The sequence below is a fragment of the Rhea pennata genome, chromosome 1, assembly GCF_028389875.1.
Source record: "Rhea pennata isolate bPtePen1 chromosome 1, bPtePen1.pri, whole genome shotgun sequence".
NCBI classification, from domain to species: Eukaryota; Metazoa; Chordata; class Aves; order Rheiformes; family Rheidae; genus Rhea; species Rhea pennata.
In genome coordinates this window covers 107872688-107892092 of record NC_084663.1, presented here as the reverse complement: position 1 = coordinate 107892092, position 19405 = coordinate 107872688, and positions in this window count along the sequence as shown.

The window sequence follows — 19405 nt, the reverse complement described above, 5'->3', positions numbered from 1 at the left end:
TCTATGTCATTTGGAACCTGAGGTGACATAAATATTACAAAAATAAAGCAGTGCTTTGGAACTAGAGTGTGGTGTCTTATAGTATTATATTCATATAACAACTGGTGCACTTTTGGTCCATGAGCACTAATTCTCTCCCACGCAGCTACCAGATGCAGCTCAGAAATCAAGACCTTCCAGAGCTGTTACCCATGGACAACGTGTATGCAGCCAGCATTGGTTTGATGGCACATTACAAGTAGTAATGCAGATTATTCTCTGATACTTGCCCTCATTGCCCAAGAGCATTTCTATTTGCTTTTAGTTTACCGGTATGGATGTAACCATACAGTTCTTATAAGGATAAGAAGGGGTTTGAATATGTTGGTTTATTTTCCTAAACCTCAGCTAACTCTTTTTTTCTAGGCTTCATGCACCTTCTGAGCAGATCAGGTGCTTTTTGCTATCTGTGGTCTAGTTTTTAACCTGATACTCATTGTTTACACATTCGGTGGCTTTTTGATAGGATACATCCCAACTGTAACAAGGGCTTACAAAAAAAAATGCTACAAAAGAAAGAATTGACCTTCTAAAGTAGAATTTTGCTCTGATTCTGGAACAATGATGGAAGTATTATTCTCAAAACTGAAAAGCTCAGTTTTGAGGCATACCAATAACCTTTCGCAGTTGTTATTTATTCTAGAAGGGATAGCACATATTCAAAATCCTGGAAAACAAATGACAAATTCATCTTCAACTATGAGTGACAGGGAAACCTCAAACATGACACTGTATAGTGTGCCTGGAAAAACAAAGTACAAAGAGTGTTTCAGAGAAACTTCTCAATCAAACATTCCTAAAGAGAACGTATTCACTGATCCATCTGTCTCTGTTACCTCTCATCCCAGATCAAATGGCCCAAGAGAATTCTTTGTACAGATACTTAAAAAGACATTACAGACAGAATGATATCGAGCGCAGCAAAACTGCCTTGCAGATTTTCTATTTTCACACGGATCTGCACTGCATTCTGCCTCTCAGAAAACTCCAGCAGAGTTCCTTCTATAGCACCAGTTACCTATCAGATTTGATCTGCTTAGAACAGATTTAGCAAAGAAGTGGAAGCAGAGCAGCAAAAGGTTTAAAAGCATTCCCTGGGAAATACACTCTACAGGACATTGGCATGAAATTGCAGGGGAGGAAGGAAATGGGAGAGAGCTGTATTTCTAGGAAGGTGTTGCAACTATGACATGCCTGGATGAGGTATGGGAGGAAACAATAAAGACCAGGTAGCCAGCTAAATAAAGAACAGCTGTTACCCAAACGAGGCTCAAATAATTTAAGCATTCCATTTGTGAGCATTATAAAGATTAAAAGGTGTTTGGTAAAGAAGTGACAGAGAGGGCAGAGAAGAGAATAATAGTGGGCTATGGTGGAAAACCTGAATCTGGAGGAGCCTGGCCAGTGAAAGTAGAGGCCTTCAACAGGAGCTAAAGAATCTCTCCAAGCTTAGAGACTAAAGGATATTATGTTATGCTGGCCACTTCTATAGAGAGCTGCAAGGGAAGGTAGCATAAATCTGGACCACCAGTGCTGATGAGTTTCCTTGCAGTGCAAATTCTTTTCCCCACTATGTTTGAAAACATATCTGATGTCAAATACATCCCTGGAACAGGAGGTTCTAAGTTCCAAATAAGAGTATTTCTCACTTCCATTATCTACCCTTCTTATCTTATAACACTAAGAAAATGATTTTAAACTAGGTACCATGGCATCAGCATGAGTCTTAGATTACTCTCAGCTTTTACTTGTAATGAAAGGCAATACCACACTTCAATAAAATTGTTTGGAGTCCAGCCAGAAGCCTTTTCTGCACTGTAATTTCATTTCCTTTTAGAGAAAGCTGCTTTTAGTAATAACATTCCAGCTATGGCCAAGAACGTGTGGAAGAAAACATGTCATCGCCTCGCACTTAGAAACAAGTGACAGATGTCATTGTTCTAGAGAGACTAGGATACCCTATAGACACAGAGGTGAATGGCAATGATTGCCTATTAATATAACCGCCCTGTAAATCAGCAGACCTACTCATGTTTTCACAAGTTTAAAAACATGTGAATGTTTTTCATTCTAATTTAAGAGTAATGAGGAAATGTGAAACAAAATTTCAGTGGAGAAAGCATGTTACTTGGGATTTATGGTAAGGAGTCAACAAAAGCCAATCGACCTGGAACTCTGAATTCACAGGTTCACCTGAAAGCATTTGGCAAGTCCCCAGTTTCGTCTAGGAAACACAGCTCTTTGACTTAGCTCCACGTTTAAAATATATGAGCAAACAGAGAACTGGTTTGGGTCCATATGTCTGGAGACCAGTTACTGTCCAAAATAATCACTTTCTCCTCTTTTTCTAACACTTACTTCCCAAGTATACGAAAAAGCCTATTCCAAGTCACCTCACACCAGCTGTTAACAGAAATTTCTAGCTTTTCTGTGGTATTTGGGTTGGAAACAATTGCCAAGGTGTCCAGACTGTTGAATCGCAGGGAAGTTAAGATTTAACCTTGGCAGAAGGCCATGTGATTGACATTTCCATTGCCAGAGTTTGTCCCAGTCATTTCAAGAGCCAACTGGATTTCATTTTGCCGTATCTGTGGGTTATCATTCTTACGAGAATTGTCTCATTCTGGCGGGATCTTGATTTAAGGCTTTAAAACTCAGCTGGGCTCAAACTGATTTTGCAAGGTCACAAACACTGCAGCTTTGTTCCATAATACAGAATTAGAAGATTAAGTGCCAGTCCTTTCAAGGTCCTAGCAACAGTTAGATGTGCCTCACAGTCTCGTTCTCAATTAGGGCAATTTTTAAGGCTGTCAGCAGCTCACAATTTTATCTCATGGTTTTCCCATCCAATATTTCTTCCATGTGCACAATCCTGACAAAAATTTTCTTCCCTACAATTTGCAAGCTGCTTGGAGAGTATCTCTTTGAGTTATATTTAGATAAATATATATTCTGAGTTTTCTTTCAATCAACTAAAATTTCCCTTTGCAAAATATATCTGCTACTGTAATTGACTCTCCTAACCATAGAGACATGTAAGATGTAATGCCTGCTTGCATTATGTTGATTTATGAAGACCAGTACTGCAAATTTATTACCATATTTAAATTAATTGTTAATTTTCTTAATTAACTGACAATAATTAATTATTGACAAATATATTGCTGGTTTTTACTTCAAGCCATTCCCAAGCACACAGTAAGCACTATACTGGTAAGCTGAACTGTAAGCAATTGCAGGACATAGCTTTAGTGGTTTTACTATGAAAACACTTTAATTTAACCACTACTCATAGATTTTACCACTTAATCTACTACTTTGGCCAGTCACTTTTTTATCCATTTGATTGAAAGAGAATAACTAGCCCAAACTCCTAGACAAGTGGTCATTATATTTGTGTTAGTTGACTCTGAGATGCAGAAGTCCTACTGTGCATGCGGTTCAGAATTGATGCAGACTGCATGCACATGAGCAATGAATGTGAAGTGGTGTTCCACAGCAGGCCAGTGGTGCGTGCTCCTCGTAGGTCGGTCTGTGTATGTCAGATCAATTGTACAGAGCAGGCACTGTAAGGATGATGAGTCCTGGACAAGTGAAACTCATTACAACTACGTTGCATGCGCAGCTTCATCTGTGTTAAAAATATGAGACAAACAATTCTTTTTATCTAATGGAGATTTTCTTTTTCATTTTGAATTTCAAATGTGGGTTAGTAAGTACTATCTAGATGTCTCATGCCAACATACAGCTCTGCATACATGAGGTATGTAGGGTAATGTAATTTACTGGAAAAGAAAGCAAACACAGCAAGCTCTAACTTTTGAGAGCAATAGCAGCTACCTAGTATTTTAAAGTAGCTGAGTTTATCCTCATCTTACTCACTGCTAATATTTACTGTTAAATGTCTCCTCCTTAAATTCTTCTACTAATTGCTATATACAAGATGCTCCTCAAGACCAAAAGAAAAGAAAGTACATACAAATGTTTCTTTAACAATGTTGTAGAACCCTGAAGGAACAAGGCAACTCTGTCTAATCAGACATAGCAAGAGGATTGTTTTTGACCAAATCAGCCAACAAGCTAGACAGAGTTTTATTTTAATAAGGACTGCCAAACAGCACAATAATTACCACTACTTATTATTTGCATAGTACTAGTATCAACAATAGAAAGTTACAAATCTTTCTCCACAGAGCTTTGGTCCCAGTCCAACCACACACTTGAGCAAATACACAACTCCAAATAAACCTACTGAATTCAAAACACAACTCACTTGCTTTAAGTTAAACAATGTGTTTAACAGTTTTTCTGGGTCAGGATCTTAAAGCCTCTGAATTTCTTCTTGGAAAATGACTTAGCAATGTTCAGCTATGAAATGCTTTATCTAATGAAGAACACAAAAGCTTCATTTATATTTTTCCTTCAGCCTTTTCCAGTAAGAGTATTTTCCATTAGTTAGAAAATTGCTTCCTCCTGAAGAGTGCCCCACAAACATACATGGCAGGAATTGCTGCTGGATCATAAATATAACTGTCCACAATATAACCACCCAGGGATAGTCCTGTTATTTATTATATATCATAAAGAACATCTTCTTCCCAACATTTTTGAATTATCCTTGATGCTGCGCTCTGTACTTTCAGCAGGGCTCTAGCTTTGTTTAAAAAGGTCATGAAATCAAATATGGTGAGCTATCTGAAGTCTGGCCAGTAGCTTGTATAGAAAACAATTGCATTTCAATATCCCTATGGAGATGCCACTATTGCCTGCTCATCTTTTTCAGTGCCATTATATGCAGTTAGGAATTCAAGGACCATTAAACAATAAAATCTCTTTTTGTCACTTGTGTCTTGAATTTCCCATTGCTGTTAGATTTTATTCTTCATCTTTTTCCTCTTACATACCCAAGGATGCACTTTAGCCTACTTGTGACAGCCTCGGAAGCTGATGGGAGGAGGGGAAACCAAAACTGTCTTCACTATCGTGAAGCTTCCTGAAGATACGAGTGCTGCAAACTTCCTGCATGGTAATAAAAAATAGTAATTTCAGTGTTATAAAAAATGTGTCCAATGACATTTTCATCTCTCTGGATCAGCAGCGTAGCAGCTTCTGATCCCATTTTAAACCATTCCCTAAAATTTGCCTCGTTTACAGATGTGCTACAAGTAGTAAATTGTGATGCAAAGATAAGCAGTAAGGCTTGCCAGTCACATGAAAGAAGAAACAGGCAAAGCTAACAAAATCTGAAGACACTGCTAAGTGGGGACAGCCTGTTGATACTACACAGCAATACAACTGGTTGAACACATATCAGCGGTGTTCTGTACTTGCTTTTTGATTAGGTAATTAAAGTCAAACCCCTTTACGTTCAGTGGCATACACCAGTCAATAATTCACACACACGACTAAAACGCAACTACTTAAAGAGTTTAATCAGAGGCTTGACTGACACTAAGTATAACCTTGGAAGGTGAGGTGCAGTGACTAACTAGGTTGTGAAGCATTTGTAAGGTAGCTGTTCATCATCATTAAAAGCCCTTTTTTATCTTCAGTGAGACAGAAGCTAAGGAAAGCAGACCTCCATGTGTGTAAGCAGCAGGAGAAAGCAGAAACAGAACTAAGGACATGGGACTGGGTAAGCTGATGCTCGTGTAGCCCTCTGCAGCAAAGCCAGGCTCTTACACTCACATATTATTTTTGCACCAGTCTATTAATTTGATTTTCCAGCCATTACAGTGAATGCTTCTAACCAAAACAATAATCCTGCAATAGCCACTAAACTCTAAGATGATTATTACCCAGGTAATTCCATACCCAAGAACACTCCATACTTCCTGGAAGAAGTAAAGTGGGTCAAAATGATGATTACCCCCCAAATCTGTTCCAAACTCCGAATTATTTTGACATATTTGTTTGGACACTTCTGTCTGGCTGGTTTCAGTCTGTAAGTGCACTCCTTCACAAGCGACCTTTTGCCTGATACATTCTAGAAACTATTTGAAAATGTGAAATTGCCAGACAAAAAGCAGCACTACATCCAGTGAAAACTGACTGACCCACAAGCTTCAGTCCCACTTGCAAAAGTGATGCACAATATGTCAGAGTCAGAAGACTGAAGTATCTGCTGACACAAGGGGCCGAGCTGTGGCAGCACAGAGGTCAACACAAGCTAGCTCATCCTGCCTCTCCACCACAGCCAAAACAGTGCAATTGCAAACCCTACCTACAGGAGTATCGGAGGAAATGGTAGGAATAGGCTCAGTCTCCAGATGAAAAACATAAGAATAGCTTTGCCTCCTTCCCCAAAATAATCCCTTCCTGAAATTAATCATTGTCAGTGATGAAATATATTAACAAATAAATTGATATCAGTTTTTTCTACACTGGATGCAGAAAATATCACACAGTAAAAAGCAAAAAAATTTCACAATTGAATTAAGCCATACTAGACTCTCATAAATTCATGTTACTTGCCTCTAAAGAAATTAAGTACCACAGCATGTTCCATCAATGACCCTACACATTTTTGCTAATATTTTTCCATAATTGATGTCACAGACCTATCTCAGACTAATGACATTATGTTTGCAACTTTCTCGTGCTCTCTTCAAGGAACTTGAAAAATAATTTCCCAAAGACTTCTACTTCTATCTTCATTTTATTGAGCTCTTACGGCTGTGTATTACCTGACTATGTAATTACATGGCTGTGTAATATCATTCTGGTATTTTCTCTTTCCTTAAGACCTTAAAAATTTTCCTTTACAGTCATGTCTACAGTCATGAAGATCATGGACCTAAATCATTTAAGAATATAAACCTGTTCTTAACTTAAAGCAGAGGAGTAGTCCTTTTGAAACTAGTGAAAACATTTATAATTTTAATTCAGACATGTGCTTTGCAAGTCGGGGTCCAAATTTTCTCTTGGGCTTTATGACAGAGCCTGTAGTGGATGAATGGATGGATGAACAAATGGATGGAAGGAAGGAAGACTTGCTTGCTGCCTAGGCTTATAGATTGGGTTCTCATACATACAAATACGTATGTGGTCTGTCCACTCACAAGTATGGCTAGGTCCTGTCTTCCTCAGATAGCCCAAGCTATTGCACATGTTACAGGCACTCACAACATTCCTACCCCCTCCTGCAAATGATTTTAGGCAGGTGGAAACCTATGCCACTGCTGGCTTCAGTGTAGCTGAGAGAGGAGCCTGCTGATGTGAAAAATTTGTAAAATAAGAGCCACAGGGCTCTTATTAATTTAATTCTAATTCTCTTGCTTTTTTGGTACCACCCCCTGTCTAAAACCAGAATTTGGCACCCTTGCAAGAACAAGAAGGGAAAGGCAGGCAGCTGGCAACCAAAAAGCCCTTTAATTCCATCTGTGCTTCCAATTCGATTTGCACCAGACTTACTCTGCCTGTGCTTCTCTGTCTGTAAAACGGAGCTAACTTCCCTATAACTTTTACCAGGCAGTACAGAGCTCTGAATGCGTTAAATACAATGTAAGTGTTGATAATTGGCTTCATTAGGAAATATAATCTTTGCCCTGAGCAGTTTGCCATCTCCCATTTCTTTTTGAAATCTGTAATTTTATTAGACTTTTTCAGTTCCCCAATCTCTCTTTTAAGTAGATCACTTTCCCATTTTATTCTTCATTTACTGTAAATACAGCAGCAGAATCCTTTGTTAGTTGAAATACCCTTTACAATTCGACATTCAGTACTAATTATGTTCTTGACTTTTTTACGCTTATTTTGAGAGATTTCCCTATTCACCCTTCACTACATTCTGTACATATATTTTAAAGAAGCCTTCTGTTTATAATTATTTTTACATTGACACTTGAACAAACTTACATCTGTTGCCTTTTTTCCCTTTGGACTGAACCAGGATGGATTTTAATTGCATCACCAACTGTTCCTAAAACACTTCCTAGAGTCTCCACTAGATTCCCCTGCAGAATAAAATCTTGACCAATAAAATACTAACAAAAACCTGTTAGGGCATTTCATATTTCCTCAAAGTCAGCTTTCCTGCAGTCCAGAATGTTCACTTTGCTTCCACAAGCCCCCAAGAATATTTTGAACTAATGATATTGTAATGTCCTGGGTGTTTCTCTGCTTCAGTCCTATTAATCATACTTGGTATATTTTCTAGGACTTGGTCCAAAATAGCCTCTAACCATCTGAATGCTTCAGTAAGCCATGGAAGAAAGCAATCCTGAAATACCTCTCAAAATGTGTTCCTCCTCTTCATTTTTGTATTGAGTTGCATCCAAATCAACATCTGAGTAATTAAAACTCTGCCAGGATCAAATATCCTGCCTTGTTATAGGATTCTCCAATGTATAAAAACATTTGCTGATTCTGTGTTATTTTATTTTAACTACCCTAGAGATGTAAACTCTCTCTGTAGCATCCTAGAATCAACTTACCATTTTATGACTCTAATTTCTATACAGATTTCTGTGTCAGCCATAATATTTCTTTTCACAAATCAACATTCTGCCTAAGTAGCTCTCTTACCCATTGCTTTAATTTACTTAACCCTTTGGCAGATTCTGTTTTCTTCTGTGTAGAATTATAAAAATACATATATTATTTATAAGACTATAAATATATAAAAAGCATATAAAACATATAAAGATAATATGTAGGCATAGAAAAATATTGGCAAGATGCATACATATGGAAGAAAAGGACTCAAATTACTGCTTCAAGACCTATTTTAATGACCACGCTAAATTTTGCCTAGCAAATCTAGCAGCGTAACAGGGTTTTGTAGTCACAGCCTCATGATTCTCCCTTGCTGTCAGTAGAAATGCTGTCAGAAGCAATGGAGAGCAGTTTACCCTTTCAAGTAGAAAAAGGGCCATGATAGTGCAGAGAGATAGACTAGCAGAGATCAGAAAACAGGCAGTTTAGATTTTTGATCCCAGAATCATTGGAAAAAAATGGGGGTGCAGAGGCAATGCAGCAGCTGGGGAGTAGGGAGTAAGGAGAGAAAACCAGCAGTGATGAGAAAAGGAATCCAGTCACTTCAGTAATGCAGGACCTGGGAGCCGTCCAGGGAGTGTAGCAGTGTGAAGACAGGTGGAGCCAAGGGGACCTGCCTGGATAGACAGGGTGAAAAGTCTATACAAAATCAAAGGTCTTTGTGCAGGATTCAGCAGAAAATGAGACAAACAAGCTGCAGGGATCACAGGGGAAAAAAAATGGCTGGAATCATGAACTTGGTGATCCCTGAGTATATTCATGATTTTTAACTATATTAAACTTTTTTTTTTTTTTTTTTTGCTTCAGCTACCATCATCAAATAAGAGAAAATTACACTCCCTTCCATTTTTAAATAAACAAGTTGAAATCTAAGTTTCTAAATGTCCAATTGCCTATCTCCTGCGTGATATTCATTTCAGGAATCACAACAAACTGCAGGAGGCTCATCCTCCCCATTTCTCTTTGACTCTCTAACCGACCTTCTCATTATCTTCCCTAACATTTGGCCTGCACTGAATCATCATTTTCCAATAAGCCTTATGCTTATCCTTAAATGTTTATCCAAAAGCAAATCAGTGATCTCTATTCTAGCAGAACTTCTGCAGTGTCCGTCTTAGCTGATGCCATAATCCCCTTCCTTTCTTCTGTTGTTTCATACATCCCCTTCCTCTGACCTGTCAACAAATATCAACAAAACCTTCAGCCACTTGGACAGGGAATTTTTTAATATTAGTCTTCTAACTAGGATCTTCTCTAAATCCAGGGATAGCCATGGATTTGGAAACAAAACTCCAGATGTGTTCTGAATTTCAGAAAGATATCATCAGATCATCCAAATAGGGATCCAGATGTCTCAAAGAGAAAGCACCACTTCAGCTTTTAAAATTCACCATTTTCTACAGGAAAAGAACAGTGTAGAAATACAGGAAAGAACCTTAGCAATGGGAAACCAATGCTTTGGAAATCCCATGCAGGGAAGGATTAATGTTTGGGTTACTGTTGCATTTCTCTGCCACGGCTTAAGCAAGAGTACAGGTTATCCAGAACCATATTTAACATTGTGGCGCTTGAAAAAACAACTCTTGCTCAAGTTGTATTCTCCTGAGCCTCGAGCAGAGGTGCGCAGGTTACAGCAGAGGCACCTAGATCCCCTCAGCTATGGAGATTCCAGAGCAGCACCACCAGAAGGGAACCCAGAAATCTGTCCCCTTGCTCCTTCGGACCATGACATCACCACAGGCCCCCAGCAAAACCAATTTGGTGTCTCAACACTGACTCAAACTCTTCTGTAAATGTAGTGCAGGTACACGATGGTGCCTGCAGGCGAGCACCAGAGCCTAGGTGGGTAGGCAGCCCTTTATTTCGCTGGTCCAGTGCTTGATCAGCCATCCATGCTGTACCTCTGCTCCTCCGTGACACCGTTTCACTTCATTTTGATACTAAAACCAGACTACTGCTTTTAGTCTGAAATATAAATATCTTCCACGAAGCTTAGTTTACTTCTTTCAGAAAATACTAAAACTCACCTTTAGTCTACCCAAATAAATTGGCCAGGTGGTGAGGAAAATCCTAGGTGCTGGGGAAGAAGTATTAGGACTCCTTCCCTTTAACACTGGCCATTGCTCGTGCTGATCGCGCTGTGGTCCTGACCATGGAGCCCTCAGTCTGCGAATGCCCTGCAAAGAGCATCAATTGTCTGTGTTATTCCTTTACACATGCAGGCAAATTATCCACTTCAGGCCGATGAACGCTTATAATGACACAAGTTCACTGTCCTAGAAACTGTCAGTTGCTTACTGACTTTAATTCAATATGCACGCTGAGGTAAATGATATGGGAGAAGGGGGTATTTAGCAGGTTTTGCATTCATTAAAATAGTCATGTACTTATTTAAATGATAATATTCACACTACTTGACATTTTGGATTAAATATGTATTACCATTTGTAAGTACAACCTTTTTTTCTTTAAAAAAAAAGGGGGGGTTAACATTTATTTCATGCAATTTTCTGGAGGTTTCTGTGATCTTTATTTTAAACTAACAGTATTTCGCCCTTCTACACCCATGGATTTTTTTTCCTAATGAGAAAAGTGACAACAGAGAAGGAAAGAAGAAAAAGAAGGAAGGAAAACAAAAAGAAAAAGTCACTCTAATTAAAGATTCTTTTGCTTTTTTTTTTAAGTTAGCTTTCTCCTTCTCCTCACCTGAAATATTTAAAGTCAAATACATCTTTTAGCTTGATTTTTTAGAATCTAACAGGAGAAAAAAAAAGACTATTTTTAACCTTTTTTCCCACCAAAAAAATACAGTCACTAGGAAAAAGTATTTCACACATTATGGCCTCCCTAATTGTTGTAGCTGTATTGTAGCAGAGGACAAAAGGTGTGTGTCTATCTTTGTTGATGGAAGAAAAGAAAGGAGTGAAAGAGGAAGAAAGCCAGCTGGATTACACAGTGGTTTATACTGTGTTATCATTTGAAAGCCTTGTTATTTCAGCAAAACTTATTTTATTTAATTCTCAATTTTCCTAGAACAGGACAACTCAGTCCAGAGAGGAGGCGCAGATACGGGAGGTCTCTACTCATTTCCAGCACTCTGAGCAATGAGGCTTTGCAAAACCATTTCTGAGATGATTAATGGCAGATTTGACTCTGGGAGGTAATTACAGGTTTTGACAAGAAGTTTGAGACTTTGGGGATGAAAGTGACTGTGAAGGTTTCACTGAGGAAGCCAACCCCTGACAGGCACAACATGCTCATTACAGAAATTCTGAAAAAGCACAGAGATGTGTAAAATAAGCTAAGTACAGAAGAACATATTTTTATTACCCCACTGCTGCTGATGGCAGATGCAGCCTCCTTTTTGTTTGGGGGCTAATATAGTTTGTAACCTCAGTGAAGGCGATCTTTTTAAGATGGTGTGGTTCATTTGCTTGTGAACTCCCTCTCACCCTCCTTCCTTCACTCCTTTTTTTTCTCTTGAGAGTCGGGATGGAGGGAGTGGAGGGAAGGAATATCAGATAAGTAGTGTCATGAAGAATAAATTATGACTGATCAGAAAATTCTTCCCATAATGCAACTAGTTATAGTTGCTGCTATCATTTTTTATTGTTTGGGTTTCAGCAATGCTATGAATAAACAAAATATCAAAGCAGCATATGCACTCTTGAATCTCCGAATACTTATTTTGAGCTAAAGTCTGAGAACTGGAACAAAGCCTAATTAAAAGGGCTTCCTCCAAGGAAAAGGTCCTTAAAGACAGCAGGGCTGCTGGCAAGAGATCTTAATGTCAGCAAGTGCATTAGGCTGTTCAAAACCAGCAACTTTCACCTGTGTCAAGCTACAGTCAGGGTTAACGATCACGTTACTCCGACTCAAAAATACAGTGCCTAGGCCCTTGCTGCAAACTCTCCAATTTTGCAGCTCCTTCTGGTATGGAGAGTGAACAGTCTGCATCGCGCAGCAGAGAGCAGAGTCCAAATGTGAATTCAGAACAGAACTTTTCCCCAAAGAAAGATTTTTTTCCACTGAATAAGAGCATTGAAATAGAATCCTGCTCTAGGAAAGGACCATGAAAAGACATACTGTTGTGTCTAAATCTATTTACTATTCATACACTGCTTTATACATCTTGCCACTATTCAGGTACAGACCTAGTTTCAATGGCACCTTCTGGTTCCTTTGTGCCTTTTCTTCAACATGAAACAGTTGTAAACCTGCCTGCATTGGCCAATTAATTTGTTTTGTAATTCTGGAGTGGCACAAAGGGAACTCACTCCTCCTTCTCAGTTTGATTTAATAAGGTAGGGATATATGAGGCACACAGGAATCGCAAAAGTCAGAGTGGAACAAGAGGCATGGGCCAAATTCTTCAGCTGCAATAATTCAGTGACAATCCAAGGGGAAAGCCACAATTTATGCTAGCTGGGAGTCTGTCTCTATGAGATTCCATAAAAGCTGTTCTGTCAGAAAATAAAATGACATTATTAGGCTACCTGTCACCGACATCCACAAAAATATATCTTTACACACCACTTGTGGGTATCTCTGAAAACAGGGCATGTGCCCACAGTCTGTCTTATTAGATCACTTGTATTATTTCATATTAATTATGAACTAATGCCCCAGCACAGCAGGAGTTTATCAGGAAAGGCTGGGAATCATCATGCATCAAGAGGAAACACCCCGACCGGAGCCAGTATGGGGCTGTTTTACCTCCCTGCAAAGTCCTATTTTGAAATTTGGAGTAAAATTTAAATTAGAAGTCTGGCCTAGGCTTCAGTCCAGGAATAAATCTCACCTGCAAGGCATGATGAAAACCTTAATGAACAGAACCAATGCAAGTAGCAGAGCTGCTCGCAGTCACACAAAAGGAATTTTGCTGCTCTAGGGAGAACTGACTCCTTACTGTTACTATGCATACACATATAACTCCACTACATTAAAAATATATATATATGATTTGGATGATTTCCTTGTATTTCGGCTATGTAACTTAAGCTATGATTCATTTCACCTAAATTCAGATAACTTCAATGTTTCAGAATAAAATTAATCATTTTCTAGAAAGTCCTATTTTATTGATGTCCTCTGCATGACTTTTTCATTGATGTCTTCTGCATTTCAGTCGAATAAATCCTGCCTTTGGCCTCTTAGTTTCCCACTATGATCAGTAGGGAGACAGTGAGATGATTCAGAGAGAGATTCAGAGTACTTGCGACCCGAGTTGTCCTTGAATGGTTCCTGTCTCCCTCTATCCATATTGACTACAAAATGAGCCAAAAGCAGTGGCTATTATGAAATAAACTCTTTGAAAGTGAGACTCACCTCATGAGCCTCACGTAAAATCCTCAGGAAAGTGCCTAAAATTAGGTGGAGTGCATCTGGGCCTATGCATTTCTGTCTGACGGGATTCACGAACTACACTTTTATGGCGTGGCTTTATACAAAATATGAGATGAGTAAGAATAGATGGTGCGCAGTAGCACCTAAATTGTTTTGTGACTCCACTTCCAACATTTAATGTCACCTTTGCTGCACAGCAAAAGCAGCAGCTACTGGGAAGTTCACACACGGTCTCAGCATCCCTGAGATGGAAAAATCAGATCACACACTACAGAGGAGAGTAAAAGAAAATGACATAACATGAAACCTCCACACTAAAGTTAGTTAATGTGAGTGAATATGGAAAAAGCTTGCAAGGGAAAATGTTTGAAATCTTAGAGGAAGCTACTTAAATCAGCATCTGCACTAGCTTTTCACCATTATATTCATTGAAGGCAACTTCAAAGTTATATGCATGAGAATTGGCAGAAACTCACCTTTACTTCTGCACACAAAATACTCATGTAAGAACTGCTTGTTTTTTCATGCAGGCTGGGCACAGGAGGCCAATTGTAGTTAATCAAGGATCAGATAAAAAGCATCCCATTTATTTCAAAAGAATTAGAGTACATAGCTCCATTTTCAAATGAACCCTGTCAAGACATAACATAAAAAAACTCAGAAAGATCTCTGTCAAATAAAATTTTAATAACATATGAACCCAAATAAGTTGTTGCCTATTGTTTGAATATTCCAATAGTAGAAAGGAGGTTAAATTCAAATAAATTATTTATTGAGAATATTTGCTCATGTCTAGTATCGCTCTGTATAATTTAAATAAAAACAAAAGTGCACTACAGAATAAAATGAAGATTTTTAAATACTTCATTTAATCTAGGTGATGCAATTCTCCATCTCATTCCAAAATAATTATTAAACACTTGGGAAATAAATACTAATGCATAAAGAATATATTCAATTGGCAGACAACGAATACATTATTTATTGCTTCAAGTTATTGATGAGCTTTCATACCACCTCGTCATTCTGTTTTGCTCTGTCACTCATGAGCTATAAGATCATCAGTTATTCATAATAAATAATGTATCCATAGTCAGTCCTTTGGGTAGCTACCCTTATTTATCTAGATATATGTACATGCATATGCACTTTTTCACCAAAAGAAATGGTCAGCATATTAAACAATGCTGTTTTGCAGATTTATAGGCAGAGAATTAAAAAAAAAAAAAAAAAAAGAAAAGAAATCAAAGACTAAAATATTTTTGACAATGTATTTTTCCCATTCTAAGAATGAATTGTTAGAACAATATGCAAATACAGAAGGTTATAATAGGATCAGTTCAAACCACTTTGTGTATTAAACCTATAACACATTTTAGTGCTTCCTATATTTGCTGTAAATCAAAATCATAATGAAATCCCATTTAACGGGTTTAATATAAGCAAAGGAAAAAAAATTAATATATAGACTAGTTTAACTATTTGTGGATAGCCTCTATGCAGTGGATAGTTCTACATTTATGGAAAATATCTGGGAAATGATAAAATAGAAAATAAATTCAAAGGGTAAGTTATTCTTATAAAAAGGACAATAGCACAGTGTTGGACTGAATAGCTGCTTGGGATTATCAGTAATGAAGGACAGATTGCAATATAGTAACATCATTTAGAATAATAAGTAAATATCTAATATCTTTTTATCCTGAAGTACAAACATTTCTGAATATTTGCACTGAAATGCTGATGCAGAGTGATCAGTGACAAAAATTGCCTTTGTTTCAACTTGCCTCATATTTCAAAGTTCTATACAGTGCAGCTATTAATGCTTTCTTCAACTAATGAAGTAAAAATTATATTGGTTCATGGTAGATGTATGATCATATATAACATGGCTCAACATATTAACGTGAATAATGACTTGTACTTTCAAAAAGCACAAGGATATGTTTCATCTTTGAGGAAACAAATTTCTGGGGCCAATTGTTCTAATATTGTATACTGTGTGCTGGATTACATATTTTTCTGTTGTTTTATCCACCTTGCTTTGCATTTTGCTAAGCACAAACATCTGCTGTAAATGACTCAGGAGAGAATATGGGTGTGTTAGCTGTATAAATTAGATGGATCAATGAAATATATAAAGAAGATAAACATGATCCATTGGTGCATTTTGATTTTAAAAAGGCTAATGTGATTGTACAACAATGCAAACAAATTATTTCCATAGGGTTACACAACATTAACTCAGTTGTATAAGACCCTGATGATAATTTATATAGAATATTATAGGGATACTGTGCATACGTCTAACCATATACATTCAAGGAAGATAGCTTCAAACTGGAGCAGAAAGAAAGAGAGTTTTGTAAAAGAATGAAGACTAAAAGCGTTTATGTGTTCACTTTAGAGAAAAGCTGACTTTTCATGCAGGCAGATATGTATATTTTGCTATTTTGCATGTGTGTGTGCGTTATGTGAAGAGAGGGATAAATGCTTAAAAGAGAAGCTATTTGTACTAAAAGGCAGTTTAGTCTTTGGCACAAGAATAGAGAGGAATAAAATGTGGCCAGGAAAAAATTTGCTCAGAAAATGAGCAGATTGCCAGAAGAATGATGTTTTGGAGCAAATTTCTGGTAGAAGTAGTAGGCATAAAGAGCCTAACTGAAGAGGGAATTTGATAAATCGATGAATAACACCAGGCAGAAGGCAATGGTGCTTGATGACCCCAAACACCTTTCCTATGTTCCTATAGACTACAGCGTGAGTTTTTTCCCCCGGTAAAGGCGAGTGCAACGGCACACAGAACCGCAACGCAGTCTCGGCTCCTTTCCACCTGCAAGGGCGGGGTGAGGGGGAAAGAGCCGCAGAGTGTCACCTCTTTTGCCTGTGCTTCAGTAATACGATGTGGTGGACAGGTGGAAGAGTAAGGCCCTCCTTATCCCCTGAATATGAGAGGAGATAGCAGAGCCTGTTCTCCCTGCCAAGGCTTCAGCTTGAGGAGCTCGCACAGCACAAGGCAGCCGCTCTTTATGTGCGGCCATTTCAGCAACGCAGATGCACGGTGATGGCCCCCTAAGTGCACAGAGGGGAAAAGAAATAGTTAAAAGAAGTGTCTAGTATGAAAAACAAAACAAGACCCCCAACCTGCCGACTCTTAGCTGCTTTCACAGTGCCTCGCTTTCTGGAACCATATGGCTAATGTCTCGTCTTAGCAGGGCACAAAGGGCTACGCTTTGCCATTTTTATCCTTTTTGCATAGCACCTTTCTCTGCAATGGAAAGGCTGCTCACCAAGAAGTAACCTTTACATACTGCTTTCACTTATTAAAAGAACCCAAGGTGCTTTCGGAAACAACAGTGACTCATACCAAGTGCAATCAATAGGTATAGTCGTGGAATACATGGAAATAAATAAAAAGCTCGCATGCCAGAAATCGTCACTGCTTCCCACTGACTTCAAAGATGAGTGCTAGGAAAGTGTCCAAATTAATTTTTTGTGTGTTATTAAAGTTTTCCATCATGCGAGGCAGAAGTAATCTGAGGCCCCAGTGCTGCAATGAGCTCTCCTGCAGCACGTGCACACAGCCATGCTGCAGTCGGTGAGAATCAGAGCACGTCAGTTCTGCCGTATGCAACTGAGGCCTTTGCACGACTGCTACTTAAGGCTCAGCTTCTATTACATGCCAAAAAATCAGAAACCAAGCTCTGCCTTAGCAGAGTGTGACAACCCTCTCCCCACATTTGGGCTCATTTGACACAGTGTGCGTAAAGCAACTTATTACAGTGGCAAGCCGGTTAAGTGCCTATGACTTTTTTTTTCTTTTATTAAGAATAAAATGAATGAGTTGAAATTCTCACACAATCTCCTTCGTCTGCTTTTCCAGTCTAACATCTACCGTCATATCAAAAATTTTACATTAGAAAGCAGCAGCCTAGAATCACTCAAATGTGTAGATTTTTTTGTATTGCACTGAGCCAGCAAGAGCCTTACCTAACCAACTGCATCTATCCATCACCTGCCCAGCAGCACTCACAATTTGTTTACAGTCAACTGCAAGGAGATATATAAACTTCCCCAGATGAGGCAGATGTAGAATTTACACAGACAAGTGACGAATGAGCTTGGAATGAGAACATATACAAGAATAGCCTACAGTATGCCATTATATCATGACATAAATATATGACAACTAGCTCCAACCAATGCCCATGGCAAATGTTCCCATGTGCTACTGCCATTAGAGTAATTTCCTACATGTTGCAGTTTTTTTTTCCTTCACCTCTCATTCTAAAGTAATAATGAATAAAATGGTACTTATTAGAAGGAGCAAATTATACCGTACTGCATAGATTTCAGGACAACAGTCTGATTTCTGCAGGTTTCCCTATAGCAAGTTAATACACCTCATTTCTTATGGAGTAGCTTCCAGATGCCAGTAATACACACCACCAAAAATATACATAAACATATATACACTCTTAAGTAATAAGAAGAGCTAAACTATAATCTCCCTGTATCTAGCAATATATCTAGATTTTAATCACAATTAACCTACCATATGTATCTGTAGAGTAACACAAAGCAAGGTTTTCAGTATACTTGAGGAGTGGCCTTTCATAAAATGAACCCTGCATAAATGTTCACATGGGATGGGAGCTTCATCCTGTCTAGCAGCATTTCCAGTTCTTTTGAAGCTTGAAAAACACACCTCTGCAGAGAAACAAAACCAGAATCCCCTATGCACAAGTGAAATCCTCCCTAATTCCTCAAAATGAAGCTTACATTGCAGGAGGCATTATATAAATCTTGGGCTAATCCTCTGGAGGTGAAGGAGTATCTTTGAAAATGAGGAAAATGTGGCATCCACTATGTCAACTTCCCCAATTCCTGCATGTTGTTAGCAGAGATGAGTGAGACCGAATCCTTGTTGCAGTCTCTGATACACTTAACAAGGAACATTTCAGTTTTAGAAAGGTTACCTTTCATAGCCAATGAACTCTCCCATCTGACATATCCATACTCAGGCGTTTATAATGTAAGGATTACACTTTTTTAGCATGAGGCCTTTCCCTGTCATTTACTGATCGTACTACTGCACTGTTGTACTAGGAAGTTGCAATTTAGTTGAAGACCCTTGACAAAGCAACCCACCTTTATTTAGAACAAATATGTAGAAAAAAATTTCTTTGGAAGAGAGAGTTGAAGCAGGAATCGCTGCTCAAATGCAGGCCAGTCAATACATGTCAAGAGTTTTGGCTGAATGAGATATTTTTAAGATGAATCCAAAACATCACATCAGGAAAAGGAGAAGGTAGCAATAAAACGTCTAGACTATTCTACAAACGCATGAGTGGTAAAACCTGAAAAGGGAGAGAGGTAAATTAGACACTAGGTGGAAAAGGGCTTGAACTGTAACCAAGGATGTTGAATTCTAGATTTGATTCTCAATGTGTTCAGAAGACTGAGACCTTGTCCTTTCTTTTTTACAAGGGAGAATGAAGCAAGGAAATGGCTTGGAACTGAC